Source organism: Triticum dicoccoides, chromosome 1B, assembly GCF_002162155.2.
Source record: "Triticum dicoccoides isolate Atlit2015 ecotype Zavitan chromosome 1B, WEW_v2.0, whole genome shotgun sequence".
Taxonomy (NCBI): domain Eukaryota; kingdom Viridiplantae; phylum Streptophyta; class Magnoliopsida; order Poales; family Poaceae; genus Triticum; species Triticum dicoccoides.
In genome coordinates, this window is record NC_041381.1 from 393,253,019 (window position 1) to 393,275,696 (window position 22,678).

The following is a 22,678-nucleotide window of genomic DNA, read 5'->3' on the forward strand; positions in this document are numbered from 1 at the left end:
TGTGTGTGTGTGTGTGTGTGTGTGTGTGTGTGCGTGCATGCTCGCACCCGAGGAGGTTTTGGTGTGTGTGTGTCTGTGTGTGGAGGGGGGTGTGTTTGAGGAAATGACACGGCTACTGAAAATATTATTACGCGGGAGTCAAACACGGGAGTGAAATTCTGGGGTATTGAAAATTTGGATGATGGTGATTGCACATGGTCCAGAAATAACAATCGTGTGTTATGAAAAAAAAACTCGAGGTGGGTACATATTTCGAGGGATGCAGGCGGGAGCGGGAACAAGAAACGTCACACACGATCGAAACATAATAACCGTGTGTTATCAAACAGAAAAACCTGCAGGCGGGTAGATATTTTTGAGAGGGGAAGCCTCATGGATCACAATGTACTGTGCGGATGTGCGTGACAGGGGCACCGGCATGGCAAACGGTTAGTGTGGGCGAACCGTGCCTGTTGAGGGAGTACTGGATAAGGGGGTATCCGGACAGCCGGACTATATACTTTGGCCGGACTGTTGGACTATGAAGATACAAGACTTGAGACTTCGTCCCGTGTCCGGATGGGACTCTCCTTTGCGTGGAAGACAAGCTTGACGATTCGGATGATAGATCTCTTTCTTTGTAACCGACTCTGTGTAACCCTAGCCTCCTCCGGTGTCTATATAAACCGGAGGGTTTAGTCCGTAGAAGGGGATAATCATAATCATAGGCTAGCTCTTAGGGCTTAGGCTCTACGATCTCGTGGTAGATCAAATCTTGTAATACTCATATCATCAAGATCAATCAAGTAGGAAGTAGGGTATTACCTCCATCGAGAGGGCCCGAACCTGGGTAAAACATCATGTCCCCTGCCTCCTGTTACCATTAGCCTTAGACGCATAATTCGGGACCCCCTACCCGAGATCCGCCGGTTTTGACACCGACATTGGTGCTTTTATTGAGAGTTCCTCTATGTCGTCACAGCAAGGCTCGATGGATCCTTCAATCATCAACAACAACACGGTCCAGGGTGAGACTTTTCTCCCCGAACAGATCTTCATGTTCGGCGGCTTCGCACTGCGGGCCAATTCGCTTGGCCATCTGGAGTAGATCGACAGCTACGCCCCTGGCCATCAGGTCAGGTTCGGAAACTTGAACTACCCGGCCGATGTCCGCGGAGACTTGATCTTCGACAGATTCAGGCCTACGCCAGGAGCGCCGAACAGTCACGATGAGCACGGCTTAGACCTGATGTCAGACAATATTCGGGATATCGCACCTGCAGTAGCACCGGACCTAAATCTGGTGCAAATCGCGTCGTCCGAGGACAGATGGATGGACCCCATTCCGGAGGCCGCATACTCATCGACGGTAGAGCCGAACACAGACTCGACCTCTAAGGAAGTGTGTGTCACCGGACCCCCGGACTTGTCCGGCTGTAGGTCCCAGACCGTATGCACCCGGACCCATCGAATCCGATTGGGCTCCGGTAATGGAGTTCACCGCTGCAGATATCTTTCAACACTCGCCCTCGGCGACATGCTAGATTCATTAAGGTCTCTCTTTCTGTCAGGAGACTCTTGGCCGAACTATGTCCGGCTTGAGTGGGAAGCAGGCGACGAGGAAATTCGTTACCCACCCACCACCCACTTCATTGCCACTGTCGACAATTTGACCGACGTGCTTGACTTCGACTCCGAAGACATCAACGGTGTGGACGACGATGCAGGAGAAGAACAGGAACCACCGGCCACGGGGCGCTGGACAGCGACCTCCTCGTATTATATATATATATATATATATATATATATATATATATATATATATATATATATATATATATATATATATATATATATATATATATATATATATATATATATACCGTCGATGTCTTCGGAGAAGAACAGGAACCACCGCCCATAGTGGACACTCCCAAAGAAACCAACAACGATGAGGAAATAGAGGATAACCCCTTAGGGAAGAAATCAAAGCATGGGCGTCATCGGCGCCGCTCTAAGCCCCTCCACAGCAATACCGGCACAGGAGACGATAACAATCCGGATGGTGCCGAAGATGAATACATCCCGATCAGCCTGCCTTCGAGCAGGCCGGACAGGAAGACAGGCAGGTTAGCAAATATGAACAGGTGACAGACGGATACTTGGAGGAGGACAAGTACATGCCTCCCTCTGAAGACGAGGTGAGCCTCGACAACGATGAATTCGGCGTGCCAGAGGATCTCGTAGAGCAAGAACGCTTCAAGCGTCGGCTTATGGCCACTTTAAGAAGCCTAAAAAAGAAGCAGCAGCAGCTCCAAGCTGATCAAGATCTGCTCACAGATAGATGGACTAAGGTCCTGGTAGCCGAGGAACACGGACTCGAGCACCACACAAAAGGTTACCCAAAGCACAAGTTGCCACCTCAACTCGAGGAGGAGGTCCTGAAGCCCACACTACCAGCACATGACGAGGTAGACCGGCCACCTCGTGGCCAAGATAAAATGGCGTATCAGCCCGAATACCAGCCCGTACCCCCACGCCAATACACTACGGCCCGGGGCAATAGGCAGGACCTGCGAGACATATTGGAAAACAAAGCAGGACAACCAAGATCGATCTACGGATCACGGGGGCGCGCCCCAACACATGACGATGATCATCATGCCGGATACACTATCAACAAGTCCGGCCGGGCCGAACATAACCGACCAGACTTATTTGAACTGCGTAGTAACATAGCCAGGCATAGAGGCGCAGCACACCCCCTCTGCTTCACTGACAAAGTAATGGATCAGTAATTCCCAGAAGGGTTTAAACCCGTAAACATCGAATCATACGATGGCACAACAGACCCCGCGGTATGGATCAAAGATTTCCTTCTCCACATGCACATGGCCCGCGGTGACGATCTACATGCCATCAAGTATCTTCCCCTTAAACTCAAAGGACCAGCCCGACACTGGCTGAATAGCCTGCCGGCAAATTCCATCGGCAGTTGGGAAAACCTGGAGGACGCGTTCCTCGACAACTTCCAAGGCACTTACGTGCGACCACGGATGCTGATGACTTGAGTCACATTACACAACAGCCCGGAGAGTCAGCCAGGAAATTCTGGACTCAGTTCCTAACTAAAAAGAACCAATTTTTTCACTGTCCGGACGCTGAAGCCTTGGCGGCCTTTAAGCATAATATCCGCGACGAGTGGCTCACCCGACACCTCGGCCAAGAAAAGCCGAAGTCCATGGCAGCCCTCACGACACTCATGACCAATTTTTGCACGGGCGAGGATAGCTGGCTGGCTCGCAGTAGCACCACACGAAGAAACTCCGGCACTTCCGACGTCCGCGACAGTAACGGCAAGCCACGTCGCAACAGACATAAGCGTCGGAACAATGGCGACCACACCGAAGACACGACAGTCAACGTCGGATTCAGTTGCTCAAAATCCGGTCAGCGGAAAAAGCCGTTCAAAAGAAACAATCCGGGATCGTCTAGTCTGGACCGCATACTCGATCACTCGTGCCAAATTCACGGCACCTCCGATAAGCCAGCAAACCATACTAACAAATATTGCTGGGTGTTCAAACAGGCCGGCAAGATAAATGCCAAAAACAAGGACAAAGGGCTGCATAGCGATGATGACGAGGAGCCCCGGCGTCCAATCATTGGGGGACAGAAGAAATTTCCTCCCCAGGTGAAAACGGTGAACATGATCTATGCCACCCACATTCCCAAACGGGAACGAAAGCGAGCACTAAGGGACGTCTATGCGATGGAGCCAGTCTCCCCAAAGTTTAAGCCATGGTCATCCTGTCCGATCACTTTTGATTGTAGGGACCATCCTACTAGTATCCGTCACGGCAGTTCAGCCGCATTGGTCCTTGACCCAATCATCGACGGATTCCACCTCATGCGAGTCCTTATGGACGGTGGCAGTAGCCTGAACCTGCTCTATCAGGACACAGTGCGCAAAATGGGCATCAATCCTTCAAGGATCAAACCCACCAAAACCACCTTCAAAGCTGTAATTCCAAGGGTAGAGGCCCGTTGTACGGGCTCCATAACATTAGAAGTGGTCTTCGGATCCCCGTATAACTTCTGAAGTGAGGAGTTAATCTTTGATATCGTCCCTTTCCATAGCGGCTATCATGCACTGCTTGGACGAACCGCATTTGCTCGATTCAATGCGCTACCACACTATGCCATACCTCAAGCTCAAGATGTCTGGACCTCGCGGGGTTATAACAGTCAATGGAAACACAGACTGCTCTCTCCATACAAAAGAGCACACTGCGTCCCGGTTCGGCGACAACAACCCCGAACACCATCAAGCGAGTCCGGAGTACTCTACAACAAGATCGCCAGGCATGCCAAGAGCGCGACTAGCAGTCCGTCCTCCGCCCTAGCCCTATTCAGGCAGCATTTGTGCCACGCGTACATAACCACGCACTCAAAATACCATGGGCATAGGCGGAGGCGCAACGGTGATGCGGTCCACAGTGCGGTTCAACCGCCACAAGTCTCGCATACTTTAATAACCTTCTTTCTCTTTCAGGACCCTACTTTCGGGCAGCCCCTTCAGAGAACCGGATTACCGGACTTATCACAGGAGGGAAAACCAAGGAGGCATAAGGCTTTGCGCACAAAGGGAATACCCAGGTGGTCTCTGTTAATGATTGTTATACCGGTTTTACATACCCGCATGCGGCCCGCCCTTGGCTAGGACCTGTCAAATAGTCCTATTTGTTTCTGCTTAATGCATTAATTGAACACATACACTTGGACGCATCATTTAAATAACAACGGGAAATAATATATAGCGTCAGCTTATTATTACTATCTTCACATTTTCCCTAAAATTGTTTATTTAATATTGCATCCATACACTTTGGTACATTCAGTTTGCTAGGGGCTTCTTATGCTGCCCCATAATACGGCAAGATAAGTCCGAACACTTTCGACAGTGCGGCACCCCGAACTTATAGCATTATATGCATCAACTCCGAATCATGTCTTGGGTCAATAGTTGGGTTTGCCCGGCTCCCTTGTTTTGGTACCTTACGTTCTGTTATATCGGCTAAGGTAGCGCAGGGAGAACTACTATGATTGTGTCCCGGTTCTTCCGGACGAGCACCTCAGTAGAGAAAGCCGAAAACTGATTGTCATGATGCGGCGAGAGCTGGTCGCTGTTCGAGAGGTCTTAAATCCTTAAAGATTTTTTCTGCTTCAGGCGAGGAATCGGCCTTGTCCGATTTAGGCGTGTATAGCGCCCCAATTCGGCCTTCCGAATTCTAGGGGCTTCCCCAAAATTTAAAATTGTAGACTTCTATGGCTAAGTGAGAGTTATAAAGCTGCATAGTCCGATTGCCTTGTTCGCTGCGCTAAACACGTCCTTAAAGGACCAAAAATTTGGATAAAGAGTGTTTGGGTTTTCCACGAACACCCCAATACTAGTTACGTGGGGGCGGAAGCCGACGACTGGCCTACTTTCAGAATTTTATAAACAGTCACACAAAAGGTAATATTTTAAATCAACAAAGCGACATATAGCGCAAACAAACTCGTTTTCATATTACAAAGACGACATGAGTACATTCACTCAAATATTATGTCCTTGGTACATTCATCGGCCATGAGGAGAGCGCCTTTCATAACGCCATCATAATATTTCTCGGGGTAGTGATGCGCATTGCCCTCCGGTGGTCCATTCTTCACCAGCTTTTCTGCATCCAGCTTGGCCCAATGCATCTTCGCACAGGCAAAGGCCCGGCGGGCACCCTCAATACAAACAGATTGCTTGATAACTTCAAACCGCGGACAGGCATCTACCATCCACTTTATGAGGCCGAAATAGTTGTCGGGCAAGGGCTCACTAGGCCATATCCGGACTATGAGGTCCTTCATGGCCAGTTCGTCCGCCTTGTGGAGTTCGACCAATTGCTTCAGTTGGTCAATCAAAGGCATTGGGTGTTCGGCTCCATTATACTGGGACCAGAACAGCTTCTCCGTCGAGCTCCCCTATTTGGCATGGTAGAACTCCGTGGCACCCGATATGCTGCGTTGCAGATCTGCGAATGCCCCTGGAGAACTCCGAAGTCGGGTACGTAAAAGAAATGCCTCCTCCACATGCTTACTTTGCATAATGAATGCCTTGCTCGCCGCTATCTTCTTGGCCGCCTGGATTTCCTGGAGGGCCTTTTGGGCTTCGGCGTTGGCGTCTGTCGCGCTCTGGAGGGCCTTGGCAAGCTCAGACTCTTGCGTCTTGAAGTCACGCTCTAAGGACTCGAACTTCTTGCCAAACTCCTGGAGCTCTTGCTATACCTCGCCCACCCTAGCATCTTACTTTTCACGCTCAATATGCTCCATGGCCGCCTTGTTTTCGGCCTCAGATAGCACTTTCTTCAGGGCCGCCACTTCGGTCGTGGCCCCTATTAAAAAATCATGACGCTTTTTTGGCATCACCAATTTTTTTCTCCTATGTATGACACATGGACAGGGTATCACTTACCTTTGTTCTCTTCGAGCTGCCTCTTCATGAGGATGAGCTCCTCTTCGGCCTGCTTCAGGTCCCGTTCGAGTCTGGCGACCTCCGCTGTGCGGGAAGCAGCGGCAAGCAACACCGCCTGCTTATTCACATAGACACATAATGTTAGACTCCTGCGGTTCAGAGTTGACCCTCCGTTTGGCTTTTCTTTCCGAACACCAAACAGAGTATCAGGGGCTACTGTCTGGGTGATAATTTCTCACACTTTTGATTACTTACCTCAAAGCCTGTTAGTAGGCTGGTGCAGGCTTCGGTCAATCCACTTTTGGTGGACCGAACCTTCTGAATCACCATACTCAGAAGAGTACAGTGCTCTTCATCAATGGAAGCGCCGCGAAGCGCTTCCAGCAGACTATCCGATGCCTCCGGCGCGACGGAAGTCATCGGCACAGTCGGCTCGCCCTCCTTAGCGAGGGGCTACCTACCCAAATCCGGAACCTTTGGAGGTTCCGGTGTAGTGTCCGGCTGGGAGCCCAACTTGCTGCGGCTCTCGTCAGCATAATCCATTGGGATCTTACCCCCCATGTGCCCGGCGTCTGGAATTTCGCCTTGGGGCGTCTCCAGAACTGCCGCCCCCTACTCTGGTTCCTTTGGGACAACACCTCTGCGTCATCCGTAGGCCGAGGGGAGGTGGCCGTCGGGAGCAAATTCATTGCCGAATCACTCAGAGACCTATCCGAAGAGGATACCTCAGGATGGGACCTGGCCGGACTGCATATGCGTGTTGGCGTTATAACAAACTATGAAGATAAGCCACATGAAAAGTATTAGTGAGTGCGGATACTTATGATCTTGCTAGGGGCTTGTCCCTGGGCAGCCACTCCTCCTCGTTGTAAGCGGCCGTGGCAGAGTGATCCGGAAGGGACGCCTTTCCCTTCTTCGGCGTCCTAGCCTCCCCCTGCAGGGCGGCTTTTCTTTTCTTATCCTCCCCAATGTGGGGAGGGGGAATTTCTTCATGTTTCCCCCCATCTCCGCGGGAGGAATCTTCCTTGCCGTCCTCGGACGACAAGTCTATTACGGCCTTGCGCCGGAGATCTCTCCTGGTCCCCGTGGCCGCCTTCTTGGACCCTTCGGCCTCCCCGGATGGGGCGGCCTTCTTATTCTTCTACTCCCCTTCATGGGAGGAGCGCGCCTCATCGTCTTCGGACGAGGCATCCAGTGCAGCCTTGCACCGGAGACCCTTCCTGGTCCCCATGGCCTCCTTTTCGGCCTTCTTCTCCGGCGCCTTGTAAGGCGCCGGTACTGGCATATCCGTCAGGAGTGCGGTTGCTGGATCTTCCTGCAGCGGAGCCGGATAGTCAATCCGCTCCGCCGTCACCATGTAATCTTGATTCGATAAACATGGTGACTTTAAATCCTCCCACGAATACACTGGGAAAGGTACATCTGGTGATGACCAGAGAACTTACCAGATTGGCGAGCCGCGTGGCGCTGAGTCTACGGTCCTCGGATGTGGGAGGGGGTACTTCGGTGGCCTTGAACAACACCTTCTAGATGTCCTTATGCGTCATGCCAAAAAGCCCTCGCAGCGTCTGGTGTTTGGCCGAATCGAACTCCCACATATTGAATGCATGTCTTTGGTATGGAAGGATCCGGCGGGAGAGCATAACCTAGACAACGTTGACAAGTTTGATCTTCTTGTCCATCATGTTTTTGATGCAGTTCTGAAGTCTGGTCAGCTCTGCAGGTTCACCCTAGGCCAGGCCCTTCTTTTCCCAGGAGGTGAGCCGCATGGGGATTCCCGATCGGAATTCAGGGGCCGCCGCCCAGTTGGCGTCGCGTGGCTCGGTGATGTAGAACCATCCCGATTGCCACCCTTTCATGGTCTCCACGAAGGAGCCGTCAAGCCAGGTAACGTTGGGCATCCAGCCCACCATGGCGCCTCCGCACTCCGCTTGCTGGCCGCTCACGATCTTCGGCTTCACACAAAAGATTCGTAGCCACATGCCGATGTGGGGCTTGACACGGAGGAAGTCCTCGCACACGATGATAAACGCCGAGATGTTGAGGATGAAATTTGGGGCTAGATCATGGAAGTCTAGCCCATAGTAAAACATGAGCCCGCGGACGAATGGGTGAAGTGGAAATCCTAGACCGCGGATGAAATGAGAGAGGACCACTACTCTTTCCCGAGACTTTGGAGTGGGGGTGATCTGTCCCTCTGTCGGAAGCATGTGCGTGATGTTTGTGGCCAGGTATCCGGCCACCCAAAGCTTGGTAATGTCCTCCTCCGTGACAGAGGAGGCCATCCACTTGCCTCCCGCTCCGGACATGTTGCGAATGATCCTACGAAGAAGGTGAGAACTTGGGCGCTGGGGCTCGAGAGTGCGAGAATGGATGAGCAAAGGAGGAAGAAGGCGTGGGTAAAAATGGGAGATCCTTATCCCTTTATAGAGGTGGCAAAGACTATGCGCCTCCCCACTTGCCTGATGAAATCGCTTTTTTCCAAGTGCCACGTTGGATGGCACGGTTGGGTTACCTATACCTGTATTAATGCGGATCCCGTGATAAGGGGACATGATCTCTGCTTCGACAAGACGTGCCGAGGAAACCGCCTCGCAATGTGTGCGGTGGCTGGTTGTGGGAAAACGATTCGAATAATGATTCGGCCATGGTGTGATGTCACGTTATCTAAAGTTTTCAGCAGATTATATTTATGGAATATTGTTCTCTCTACGGTGGTATGTGAAAATCGTCTTGCAGAGCCAGACACGATTTAAGTGTTCAAGATTTACTTTGGAGTATTCAGAAATGGAACCCGCCTTGCAATGCCCAACACAATCTGCGTGCCGGACTCATCGTCATTGAAGCCTGGTTCAAGGGCTACTGAGGGAGTCTTGGATAAGGGGGTATCCGGACAGCCGGACTATATATTTTGGCCGGACTATTGGACTATGAAGATACAAGACTCAAGACTTCGTCCCGTGTCCGGATGGGACTCTCCTTTGCGTGGAACACAAGCTTGGCAATTCGGTTGGTAGATCTCTTTCTTTGTAACCGACTCCGTGTAACCCTAGCCTCCTCCGGTGTCTATATAAACCGGAGGGTTTAGTCCGTAGAAGGGGACAATCATAATCATAGGCTAGCTCTTAGGGTTTATCCTCTATGATCTCGTGGTAGATCAACTCTTGTAATACTCATATCATCAAGATCAATTAAGCAAGAAGTAGGGTATTACCTCCATCGAGAGGGCCCGAACCTGGGTAAAACATCATATCCCCTGCCTCCTGTTACCATTAGACTTAGACGCACAGTTCAGGACACCCTACCCGAGATCCGCCGGTTTTGACACCGACACCTGTTGCATCATCCGACTTGTCTAATGTTCATAAATTTGGCGAAAAATGATGCGGGAGAGGGTCAGAACACGAACCCACTTGCATGTGGACCAAATATATGTATGAAAAGGGTGGTTTGATGTTCAAATACCAAATGCAACTTCGATGTGGCACCTGTCTCGCAAAGCACACGGTATTGCTTAACCCCCTTTGTGTCGACAGGAAGGGAATCCTAAGCTATGAATGCATGCCCCCCATGGAGGTTCACCTAAAAAAGTGCAAAGTAGCTTCCCCCCCCCCCAACACACACACTTTCAGTCAGCGGGCCATAGAGGGCATCTGACCAAGATGGATCGTAAAATGGACCAAGAATAATCCACCTTGGTCGTACAACCTCTCTCTTGTTGTTGGTCAAAGTGATGGTCGTCCATGCGACCCCGGAGATGGGAAAGCTCGCTAATAATCACACAACTAGCTAGTCCCCGAAGACAACTACTGCTTGCGTGTGGCCCAAACATATGTTTGGAGATGTGTGTTTGAATACACAATGGAATAACTTTGATGTGGCACCGTGCTTTCGAACCAGAAATCCCCACACTGAGCGAGGGTTAACTAACGGTGCATATGTATGTCACACCACACTTCAAGCCGATGACAGGGATTCATGCATGCATGTGTGCGTAGTATGCGCTCAAACTTAATTAGATCTGAATCTCACCATGACCTATACTACGATAACAAGAATCAAAGGAATAATCCGCCACGGTAACCTATCTTGTTGTCAATCAAGGTGATCATGGATGTCCACGCTGGCCCGCGAATATATAGGCTTGTAGCCGATAACCACTACATGCATACATATGGAGGTGATGCGTGCATGCATGTCTAAATACCATTTCACAACATTGATGTGGTGCGTGCATCGAAAATCGTACAGTCCCCACACAGAGCAAGATCGGTTCATGACGTGTCGTGTGGTACTAGCCACTTCAACTCGATGGGAGGGATTCATGTGTACACATGCATGTGTGTGCTTGCACTGGTACAACGAGGAACTATACACACGGTTTTTAACCCCTTTCCACGACGGCATTTGGAACCGTCGCCAAGTGAGTGTGGGCGATATGGGAGTCCTTCCCACATGACCCAGAAACCATCGGGGATAGACCCTCCTGGCACACAGGCTCGGACAAAATGAGCTTGTGCGCGATAGGGCGAGGCATCGAAACCCAATCGTTTCCATTCGTATGTACATCCCACACGGTGAATCCCATAAAAACATTTCTGTTCGTATGTATATCACACACAGTCAATCCAAGGAATACGTTTCCGTTCTTATGTACATCCCGCACAGTCAATGCAGGGAAAACGTTTCCATTCATATGTACATCCCACACAGTCAATCCAGGGAAAACGTTTCCATTCCTATGTACATCCCACATAGGTTTATGTATAAGCTCGTGTGTGATAGGTGTAACTACCACACATGCTCTACCTTGGTTAATAGTTTGCTTTTATCAACTAGATCTCACACGATTTGATGACGAAAACTGTGTGCATTGGGCTATCCATCACAAGTACTTTTACTGATAGAACCGTCTGCAAAGTTCCATGACCCATTTAGCAGGTTTATTAGTTTACAATTAATAATTCTAGTATTACGCAAATTTCACATTTCATATCGAATAGCTGTTTGCCAATTTCATATCAGGCACATAAATATATTTTAACATCACAATACGAAGCTACCTGAAAACAACACAACATAACATATAGCTAGTTCAAATTCACAAGAACAATATTAGAACAATATATTAATTTCCCTAATTGAGATCATCCAGGATCGTCTTATCCACATCTGCTTTCAGTTCAGTAAGAACATTGCACTGGCCAACTGGTAAAGTGCCTCCTCCTTCGCCAACACCATCTTAGCAAAGTATGATTTAAAAAATCTGAGCTCATTCTGCACCTTCCTCTTTTTATCCTGCATCTTCATATATTCTTTAGTGTTGACAACACTTTCTCTAAGCCTACCTCTGTTCTCTTACTCATACATGCTTGAGAGCTTTGCTAGGCACATCTTCAAAGACTCTGGCCACTCTTGATCAACCCACTCCAAGTAAGAACACTTCCGTTCATCCTATATTATTTAAAACTAGACCAGTAACAATTGTAGGGGAAATGGGTTTATAGAAACATAGAAATTCACCAATACTTATTTTGAAAAACTGAAGAAACATGTTAATTATAACATATCCTCTCAAAAAGATCAGTGTGCAAATGAATTAATTGCTACTGAGACAACAACCAAATTCTGAAACACCAAAAGCTATAACTAACTACAACAAGGCTACAAGTTCTTACTCATGTACTATAAATAACAAATTGAACATTTTAAGAGGAAGGTAAATATAACTGCAACAACATAGTGATAGTGTTTGGATGACAACAAATTGATACTCACAGGTATGTACATGCACAATTTTAGTAACATAGAACTAATAACACTAAGGCCGTCCATGATGTATGCCAAAATTGGTGTAAAGACAACTATTGCTACATCTCGCACCGGTGCCCTGCATTGGCAAGCCGATGTAGCAGAAAAAAATCAGGGACCCGGACTCCTGAGCACCTAGTTGCTCTGATGCCCAGTTCCTTCGTGTCATAAAGATTTAGTATTTTACTACTTGGCTGCTCGTATGTGTGGACCAAAGTTGGCTGCACAAACTGCTGAAGCGGTGCCAAATAAATTTCTAATGGCACCACTAATGAGATGGCAACATTTTTAGATACTAGGTACAAACTATGACACTATTTTAGGATTCGTTTGGTTGAAGGTGTGGTATGAATGGGTTGGGACGGACATTGATGGTGACAACGAGCAGACAGATCTTCAGCCACCCCGCTCCATTTGTTGCAACTGATGGTCTTAGGGAACTACAAGAGGAAGAAATGACTCAATTCGACCATCCGGTAAAAATCCTTCGTTCCAAGTCATAGCCCGAGAGAGAGAAAAGAGGCATACCCGGGTGGTGAAGGAGTCGTCAGCGGAGGAGGAACCACTGGAGAGGTCTTTGAAGAAGACCATGGCGACCCCGGCGGTAGGATGCGAGACAGCGAGAGCGAGGAAGCAAGCGAGGAAGCGGCTATAGCTTAGGAAGGAAGGAAGGAAGGAGGAAATAGGGGAAATGTGACTTGTGGTCGGGGAGAAAAGGGGGTGGGGTAGATATTTCGGCGGTAGGCCAAAAATTTTGAAATGTGGAGGGAAACTTTGCATAGTGCCGCCGTACACCATTCACTTTGAATGATTGTGTGCATCGCAAACGGTTCTTATGCTTTACGCTCTTGGGATGAGTATGATAATTCAAATTTTGGTGGAAATATCCCCGGGTACGTCATTGCATAATTTAACATCACTTGCTAATTTGGGCACACAAAAGAGCGTACAGCACACAGACCACACTTACTGAATCTAGCAATTTTAGTAATTAAACAGAGCCAGTTGACCTAAACATTGCTCTAACAAAAGACCAGCATTAAAAACAAAGCCTAAGTACACATAATTTTAACAAATCCGCCACCGCGCCTGCCTATGCATCGCCGATGTGAGTTGAGACGTCGATGACTTGTCTCCGCGTCCCCCATGCTAAAGTCAAGTGCATCCTCGTCCTCGTCCTTGTCCTCGTCCTCGGCGCCGCCCTCAAGGTTGTAGTACTCATAGTAGTGGCTGCGCCAGAGCTCGCGTTGTTACTCCATCGCCGATTCCTCGACGGACAAAATCTTCTGTACCTCGACCTAGGCCACGTGCAACTCCTCCTCCCGGCGCTCCTCAATCTCCGCCGCCTCCTACATCTCTAGATCCCGCTTGGTGATCTCATGAGGAAGCAGGGGCTCCATAGCCACCGCCGCCTTTTCGGACGTGGGTTGCATGCTGGATTCCGAGGTGGCCTAGAATATCTTGGTGTATGCGTCCTTGATCTTGGCATGGATGGCCTTGTCCCGGGCTAGGGTGACATCGGTGGCACAGACGGCAGCTCGAGCACTCTTGGCATTTGTGGCCGTCATCGCAGTAATTGCTGCAGCCATCTTGGTTGCTGCAGCTGCCCTGTCGGCTTCCGCAGACGCCCTCTCGGTGAATGCAGTCACGCTCAATGTGGATGTGATGGCACTCCCGGCGTAGGCGGTCGTGCTCTAGACGCAGGCGATGACGCTTGGGGAGGATGCGGCCATCATACGGGCCTTCTTGAAGCGTTGCCAGATGTCATCTTTGCAATAAGGGGGGTGCGGGAATGGGGATCGGGATTTGTGGATTTGGGGGTTGCCAGCACTGGATCAGACGAGCCGGCGAAGCTTAAGGAGGAAGACTTAAATAGACCCAGAAATTTTCATCACAAATGGTTCCTACAAAAAAACTGTGTGTGATGTTGTGGGTATTTTTTATTACCTGTGAAAGACGAATTTCGAGTAAAGTGGCAACATATGGTGTTTCAAATGCACAAGAAAATTTGTAGTACTAATACAACTGTCATGTTGAATTTTGGAAAATTTCAGGGGTCATTTGACCTTTTAAGACATTTAAGTGATTTTCTAGCCATTTAAAGACCGTAATTCAAATTTGAACTACATGTACATGTAACAGCTAACCATAACGGTTTGAAAAGTCATATTTTGTGTACTTGTGTGCGATTTAATTCCATGTGTTCTAAATTGGAAAGAATTTTCAAACATATTGGTCTAACGACTATAACACAATTAAGCATGGAGTGCCATGGCATTTAAATTCCAAAAAATTAAAAAAAGATCAGAAACACATCTAACCTTGCTTGATGTTATGTCATGCCACCAAGATGGTGTGGTAAATTTTTTGGCATGTTTGACGAAAGTTTGGACACACACCCCTCACAAACCGAAGCGACTCACTAGAAGGCTCGTGGTTCCGAGAGGGAACAATGCATGTTTGATGACGAACGGGAGATAGCTTCCCCTTACAACCTTCAGTTTTTTCCTACATTTAACGTGCACTAATACAACTTTCATGTGAAAATTCAGAAAATTTCTGGGGTCATTTGACCTTTTAAAGACATTTAAGGGATTTTCTAGCCATTTAATTACCATAATTCAAATTTTAACTACATGTAGATGCAACAGCTAACCATAACAGTTTAAAAAATCGTATTTGTGTACTTGTGTGCGAGTTAATTTCATGTGCAGTAAATTAGAAGAAATTTTCAAACATATTGGTTTCACCGCATGGATACATGCATAGAGTGCATGGCATTTTAATTCCAAAAAATTAAAAAATGACCAGAAAAACATGAAACCTTGCTTCATGTAATGTCATGCCACCACGATGATGTGGTAAAAATTTTGGCTTGTTTGACGGAAGTTTGGACACACACACATCTCACAAACTGGAGCAACTCACTAGAAGGCTCGAGGTTCCGAGATGGAACAATGCATGTTTGATGACGAACGGGAGATAGCTTCCTCTTACGACCTTCAATTTTTTTTCTATGTTTAACGTGCACTAATATAACTGTCATGTGAAAATTTGGGAAATTTCAACGTTCATTTGACCTTTTAAAGACATCTAAGTGATTTTCTAGCCATTTAATGAAAGTAATTTAAATTTGAACTACATCTACATGCAACGGCTAACCATAACAGTTTGAAAAATCATATTTGTGTACTTGTGTGCGAGTTAATTCCATGTGCAGTAAATTAGAAGGAATTTTCAAACATATTGGTCTCACGACATGGACACATGCATGGAGTGCCATGGCATTTTAATTCCAAAAAAATAGAAAATGATCAGAGAAACATGAAACCTTGCTTGATGTAATGTCATGCCACCAAGATGATGTGGTAAACAAATTGGCATTGTTGACCAAAGTTTGGACACACACCCCTCACAACCCGGAGCAACTCACTAGAAGGCTCATGGTTCTGAAAGGGAACAATGCATGTTTGATGACGAACGGGAGATAGCTTCCTCTTACGGCCTTCAATTTTTTCTATGTTTAACATGCACTAATACAACTGTCATGTGAAAATTTGGAAACTTTCAGGGATCATTTGACCTTTTAAAGACATTTAAGTGATTTTCTAGCCTTTTAATGACCGTAATTCAAATTTTAACTACATCTACATGCAATGGCTAACCATAACAGTTCGAAAAATCATATTTGTGTACTTGTTTGTGAGTTAATTCCATGTGTAGTAAATTAGAAGGAATTTTCAAACATATTGGTCTCACGGCATGGACACATGCATGTATAGCCATGGAATTTTAATTCCAAAAAATTAAAAAATGATCAGGAAAACATGAAACCTTGCTTGATGTCATGTCATGCCACCAAGATGATGTGGTAAAAAATTGGCCTGTTTTACGAAAGTTTGGACAAACACCCCTCACAAACCGGAGCAACTCACTAGAAGGCTCGTGGCTCCTAGAGGGAACAATGCATTTTGATGACGAACGGGAGATAGCTTCCTCTTACGGCCTTCAAATTTTTTCTATGTTTAACATGCACTAATACAACTGTCATGGGAAAATTTGGAAAATTCTAGGGGTTATTTGACCTTATAAAGACATTTAAGTGATTTACTAGCCATTTAATGACCGTAATTCAAATTTGAACTACATCTACATGCAACGGCTAACTATAGCGATAAGCGATATCCTTAACATTGTTCTCACCTACATCCTCCCCTCGCTCCCCCTCGCTCTCTCTCTCTCTGTCTCTCTCTCTCAAATCTCTATAAAGGCGCCACCGGTCTTCCCACGCGCCGACGACGAGTCACCGCCCCCCGATGACGCTCAGTCGAACAGCAGCGACGAGGAGGACCCCTACGCGCCACCGGACGAGGTTGTGCCGGACCCCCAACTTTGGATTGGTTTTGGGGCTAGTACAATCTTTGTCTGTGGAAGTTGATGCCGCTGGCTAAGAAAGCCAGGCAAGTGGCCTTCAAGAAGGAGAAGGCGGAGGAGGAAGCCAGGCACTAGGCGGCCTGTGAAGCCCATGATGCCGCCTGGAAAATGGAGGCGGTGGAGCTTTGGGGGCGGGCGCATCGTCGTGCGGAGGAGGTGTACGTATCCATAAGCTTCTTATGTTCTCTGCTAGATAGGAACTTTGGAGTGATTCTTCATCGCACATTGAGGGATGGTTATATGATCCCATTAGATTAACACTATTGAGAAATTGCACTAGCGAAAGTACAGACCCTAGGCCTTGTTTTCAAGCATTGCAATATCGTTTCTGATTCGTTTTATCAATTTCTACCTTGCTGTTTTTATTTATTCAGATTATAAAAAAATATTTCTACCATCCATATTACACTTTTATCACCATCTCTTCACCGAACTAGTGCACCTATACAATTTGCCATTGTATTGGGTGTGTTGGGGACACAAGAGATTTCTTGTATTTGGTGGCAGGGTTGTTTGAGAGAGACCATCTTCATCCTACGCCTCCCACAGATTGATAAACCTTTGTTCATCCACTTGATGGAAAATTGCTACCGTCCTACAAAACTCTACGCTTGGAGGCCCAACACTAGTCTACAAAAATAAAGTTGCTAGTAGACATCAAGATCTTTTCTGGCGCCGTTGCCGGGGAGGTGAGTGCTTGAAGGTATATCTTTAGATTTTGCAAATGAATCTTTTAGCTTCTTGTTTTATCACTCGTTTGGTTTATAGAAGAAAACTACAAAAAATGGAATTGAGGTTGCATCATATTATTCATCTTTATAATGTCTTTCGTGAAAATGATGGAAAGGAAAATTGTGCTCAATTGATAGAAGAAGAATTCTATAAAATGTTTGACAAAGCATCTTTGAATGATGAGCATGATTGCAATGTTTCTAGTATAAATTCTTTGAATATCCATGCTTCTAGTGATATCCAAAGCCATAATCTTGGGGATGCTATGTTTTATGAAGATGATATTTTTATTCCCCCAAGTTTTAGTGTGCAAATTTGTTATAATGGCAGCATGCCTCCTATTTATGATGATAACAATGATGAATGTGGGTTTGGAAGAGTGTCAACTCTAGGTAATGATCACACTATTTTTGAGGGTGTTGAAGCTTTTCACAATATTTATGAAAGTGGATTTGGAGAGGTCATGATTTTATTTAGTGATGAATCCACTATTTTGGAAGAGGTTTGAATTGACTATGAGAACAAAGTTGCTATCTATGATGATTATGGTGATGACATGTATGCTATAAATAATAATGATAAACTTGAAACTTGTCATCATAATTTTAATTCTGAATATGATTATGCCAATCAAGTATCACATTCTAGTTATTTTGTTGAGTTTGCTCCCACTATTATGAATGATAATAAATTTGCTTATGTAGGGGGCAACAAAATTTCTATGCTTATGCATAATGAAAAGAATGCTTTATGTGATGGCTATATTGTTGAATTCATTCAGGATGCTACTGAAATTTATTATGAGGGTGGAACTTATGCTTGTAGGTATTGCAATAATATCAAGTTTCCTCTCTACGTGTTGAAAATCTTGAAGTTTTGCTTCTTTTGCCTTCCTATGCTAGTTGATTCTTGTTCCCATAAATTGTTTGCTCACAAAATCCCTATGCATAGGAAGTGGGTTAGGCTTAAATGTGCTAGTCATATGCTTCATGATGCTCTCTTTATATTTCAATTCTTTACTTTTATGCGAGCATCATTGAAATCATCATGCCTAGCTAAAAAGGCAGTAAAGAAGAACTTGTTGGGAGATAACCCAACACTTTTACCTATTGTTTCTGTGTGTTCACATGATTATGATACTGTAGTAATCATGTTTTATTGCTTTTGTTTCCGTAAAGTGCCAAGTAAAGCCTTTGGGATAGTGTGGATGATAGTTGACTTGAATCTGTGCAAAAACAAAAACTTTTGTGCTCACTCCAGGAATTTTGAAAATTCACAGGAACGTACTTTTGATCTGAAACTTGTACAGGTGATAGATATACAAATTCTCTGCGTTGTGCTAATTTTTCAGAATGTTTGGAGTAGGAGAAGTATGGTTGTTTTCCAGATCATTACAGACTGTTCTGTTTTTGATAGATTCTGTTTTCAATGTATAGTTTTCTTGTTTCCTAGTTTCTGTGGCTTATATTGCTCAATATAAATTGTGTAAATTATATGCTAAAATGGGCATTGTGTGCAAACAATTATGAATCTTGTCTTTGACAGTACCAAAGTGAAATGATTTGTTTTATCATACTAACGCATCTCACGAGTTCTCGTTGAGTTCTGTTTTGGCTTATATTGCTCGACATAAGGACTGGCAAGACCCTAAGCTTGGGGATTTCCAAGGCATACCAAGGTAATATTCAAGCAAGATCCAAGCAACTAAGCTTGGGGATGCCCCGTAAGGCATCCCCTCTTTCGTCTCCAATATTATCGGTAATCTTACTTGAGGCTATATTTTCATTCGTCACATGATTTGAGTTTTGCTTGGAGCGTCATTTTGTTTTGTTAGTATTTGCTTGCTGTTATTTAGAATAATGTTTTGCATATTTTACTTCAATAAAAATGTCAAGTATAGCCTTTGCCATGCTTATTTTGCAAGTATATGAGTTGTTGTTTCAAAACAGAAAGTTTATCGTTGTTGCAAAAATTCTTGAGAAAACTCAAAATGTGATAAAATGATGAAACTTTTGGCACAATAATTTATGATAAATTTTACATAGTTTGGTAAATTATAAGAATTTTTTGAGTTGAATAAGATTGGATCTAGCTTCATCCTTTACAAACTATCCTATTTTGGCAGATTGTTGTTATGTTTCCATTGTTTGCATATGTTTGCGTGTTTAATGATTCTATTTGAGGATAGGAGTATTAAATATGCAGAGGCATTTAGTAGGGAATGTTAAATTATAATTTTAGTGATTTTCTACAGTATAGAATGATAAGGTGTTGCATTGATTTATACTAACTTATCTCACGAGTTCTCGTTGAGTTTTGTGTGGATGAAGTTTTTGAGATTTAGGGAAACATTGATATGAGAGGAACGAAGAAGACATGAGAGCTCAAGCTTGGGGATTCCCAAGGCATCCAAAGTTAATATTCCAATAAGTCTCAAGCCTCTAAGCTTGGGGATTCCCCGGTAGTCATCCCACCTTACTTCTTCAATAATTATCGGTTAGTATCGGTTGAGCCTAAGTTTTTGCTTCTTCACATGATGTGTGCTATCCTTGAATGACATTTTATTTTGTTTTTCTTGATGTTTTAGTAAAATACTTAGATCTTAAACTTTTAAATAAGAGAGAGTCCTCACATAGCTACCTATTTACTTAAGTATTCGCTTGATCTTCACTTATATCTTTTTGGAGTAGTTTGTCATTTACTCTCATGCTTCACTTAGATTTATTTGAGAGTTAGTAATTTTGAAGAAATTATCTCATGCTTCACTTATATTATTTTGAGAGATGAAAATCTTTATGCACACGTTCTTCACTTAAATTTGTTTGAGCTTGTCAACAAGCAATTACAACATATGAAACTAGTCCCAAAGTGATAGATATTCAAGAGGGGTATAATAAAAACTTTCATGAAGATCATTGGACAAAATAAACTTGATTCTTTGTAATAGTTTTGGGATATGATGATGGTGATATGTGAGTCATGTTGATAAGTAATTATGCTTTAGTAAGAATACTGGTGTTAAGGTTTGTGATTCCCTATGCAAGCATGAAAGTCAAAAGTTATGCAATGAAATTACATCTTACTTGTGGTGCATTATTCAGTGCTAGTTATGCTTAATGCTCACTTATGAGATTTTTTGTTTCTTGGTTAGTTGCTTCTCAATCTTTTGCTAGCCATCATGTGCACTAAGTATGATCACTACTTGTGCATCCAAAATCCTTAAACCCAGTTTTGCCATATGAGTCCACTATTCCTACCTATATGCGGTATTTCTGTGCTGTTCTAAGCAAATTTGTATGTGCCATCTCTAATTTTCAAAATAAATTTCATTTGGTTTGCTCGTACCGCTCATGAAACGGTAGGGGGTGGCTGATATTTTTTCCATGCTAGACGTGTTATCTACAAGATGAGTGTTTATTCACTTGTCATTGCACGAGAGTATGGCAAATGTCGGTGTAAAGAAGTAGGGGATCTACTTTGTACCCTTTTACTTGTGCACGGGCAGTCAGAGCCGCGCCCGCGCCCACACTTAGCAGGGCAGAGGAGGGAACCTGAGGCCACAGGACGATCAAAGCAATGCCAAGACCAGAAACACAAGAAGCAGAGAGTGCGAGGTGGACTCCCCCGGCAAGACCCTTGCCGGGGCGGCTGCCGTAGCCCCGGCAAGAGCCTCGCCGGGGCGACTTGCCCAATGCGAGTGGAGTGCGCCACCCTTAAGCCCGAGGGTTCTAACATCACCAGCCACATTGGAACCAAGGCTTGGGAGGCACCTTCGTGGTGGCATGCAGATCTTCGTGCAGATCATTAACACACAAGATCAGATGAGGACCAGAATACGGTGATCCTCGGCACGATCCCTGCCGAGGAAATCCACGAGCCCTCCGGCAAGATCCTTGCTGGGGACGTCCACAGTGTCGCGGCAAGACCCTTGACGGGGCCCCGACAAGACCCTTGCCTAGGTCATCAGCGGGACCGTGGCCAGGCCCGCACCCGCCAAGGCTCCACCACCGTTCCCATGCAGCTGCCAGCCCAGCCAGCCCGGCGAGCACCTGCGTGGCGACGTGCGGCCCCGAGGCCAACTCAGCAAGCACCTGCATGGTGGCGTGCAGATCTTCGTGAAGACACTGCCACCGCACCATCTCAGCAGCCTGCCAGCCTACATGGCGTCGCACGCCTCGCTGGCCTGGGCGCGTGTCGAGGCAAGGCGAAGCGGTGACAGCAAGAAGGGCACGTCGGCAGCGCATTAAATGCGTTTGTCCGACGCTGCCAGAGGATAGACTCAGCCACCACATGCATTTTCCACCTCCTGTGTGCCACTGTGGAGTCCCCTTTTTCCTATAAAAGGAGGCCCAAGGCGTACGGGAGAGGGATACGACTCTTTTGAGCAAACCACGCATGGTAGCTAGCTCAAGAACACTGAAATACACACCAAAGCAGGACTATGGTATTACGCATCCTTGCGGCCCGAACCTGGGTAAACAATCTGTGTGCTGGCTCTTAGACCCGCTCTTTTCACAACCCCGCGTCTGCCGACCACAATAGGGATTCCAGTGATCCCATAGGTGTCGTTTCCACCAACATCTTTGGCGCACCAGGTAGCGGACGCAGTTGTGAAAATCTGGTCTAGCAGCTAGTCTAGCAGTTCTTCGTCGCCATGGCTTCCGAGGAAGAGGGCGATAGAACAAGCGACGTCGTTGGCAGGTGCAGTGAGCGCTCGCGCAGCGACAAAAAAGCTAAGTCACGCAAAACTTTGAGCAATTCTTTTTATACACGATTATTCTCCTTGGAGATCTTTCCCTCTGTATGAGAAACCTGAATGCAACAGGGCCCTTCCACTATTGGCAATGCCTTTGTCCTGTTTCGAGTCCGCTCAACAGTTCAAGCGGCCGCATCGAGAACGGCAGGGTAGCCTTCCACTATTGGCAACACTCTCGTTCTGTTTCGAGTCTGCTCAAAAGTTCAGGCGGGTGCGCTGAGAAGAGAAAGGTGGCTCGCTCAGCAGCAAGCACACCCGACACGCCATTGAGGATCCATCCTCAAGGCGCCCCAGACTGGGTTTACGCGTCGGCAAGCCTGCCCAATTAACGTAGGGTGGACATACAGAGAGAGATCAATTTGGAAAATAACATGCATCGTTTCAAAAGTACTGCAGAGTTATATTACATCAATGGTTTTTGCGGTTCTAACTAAAGATAAAAATTGTCTTGGTCGTGA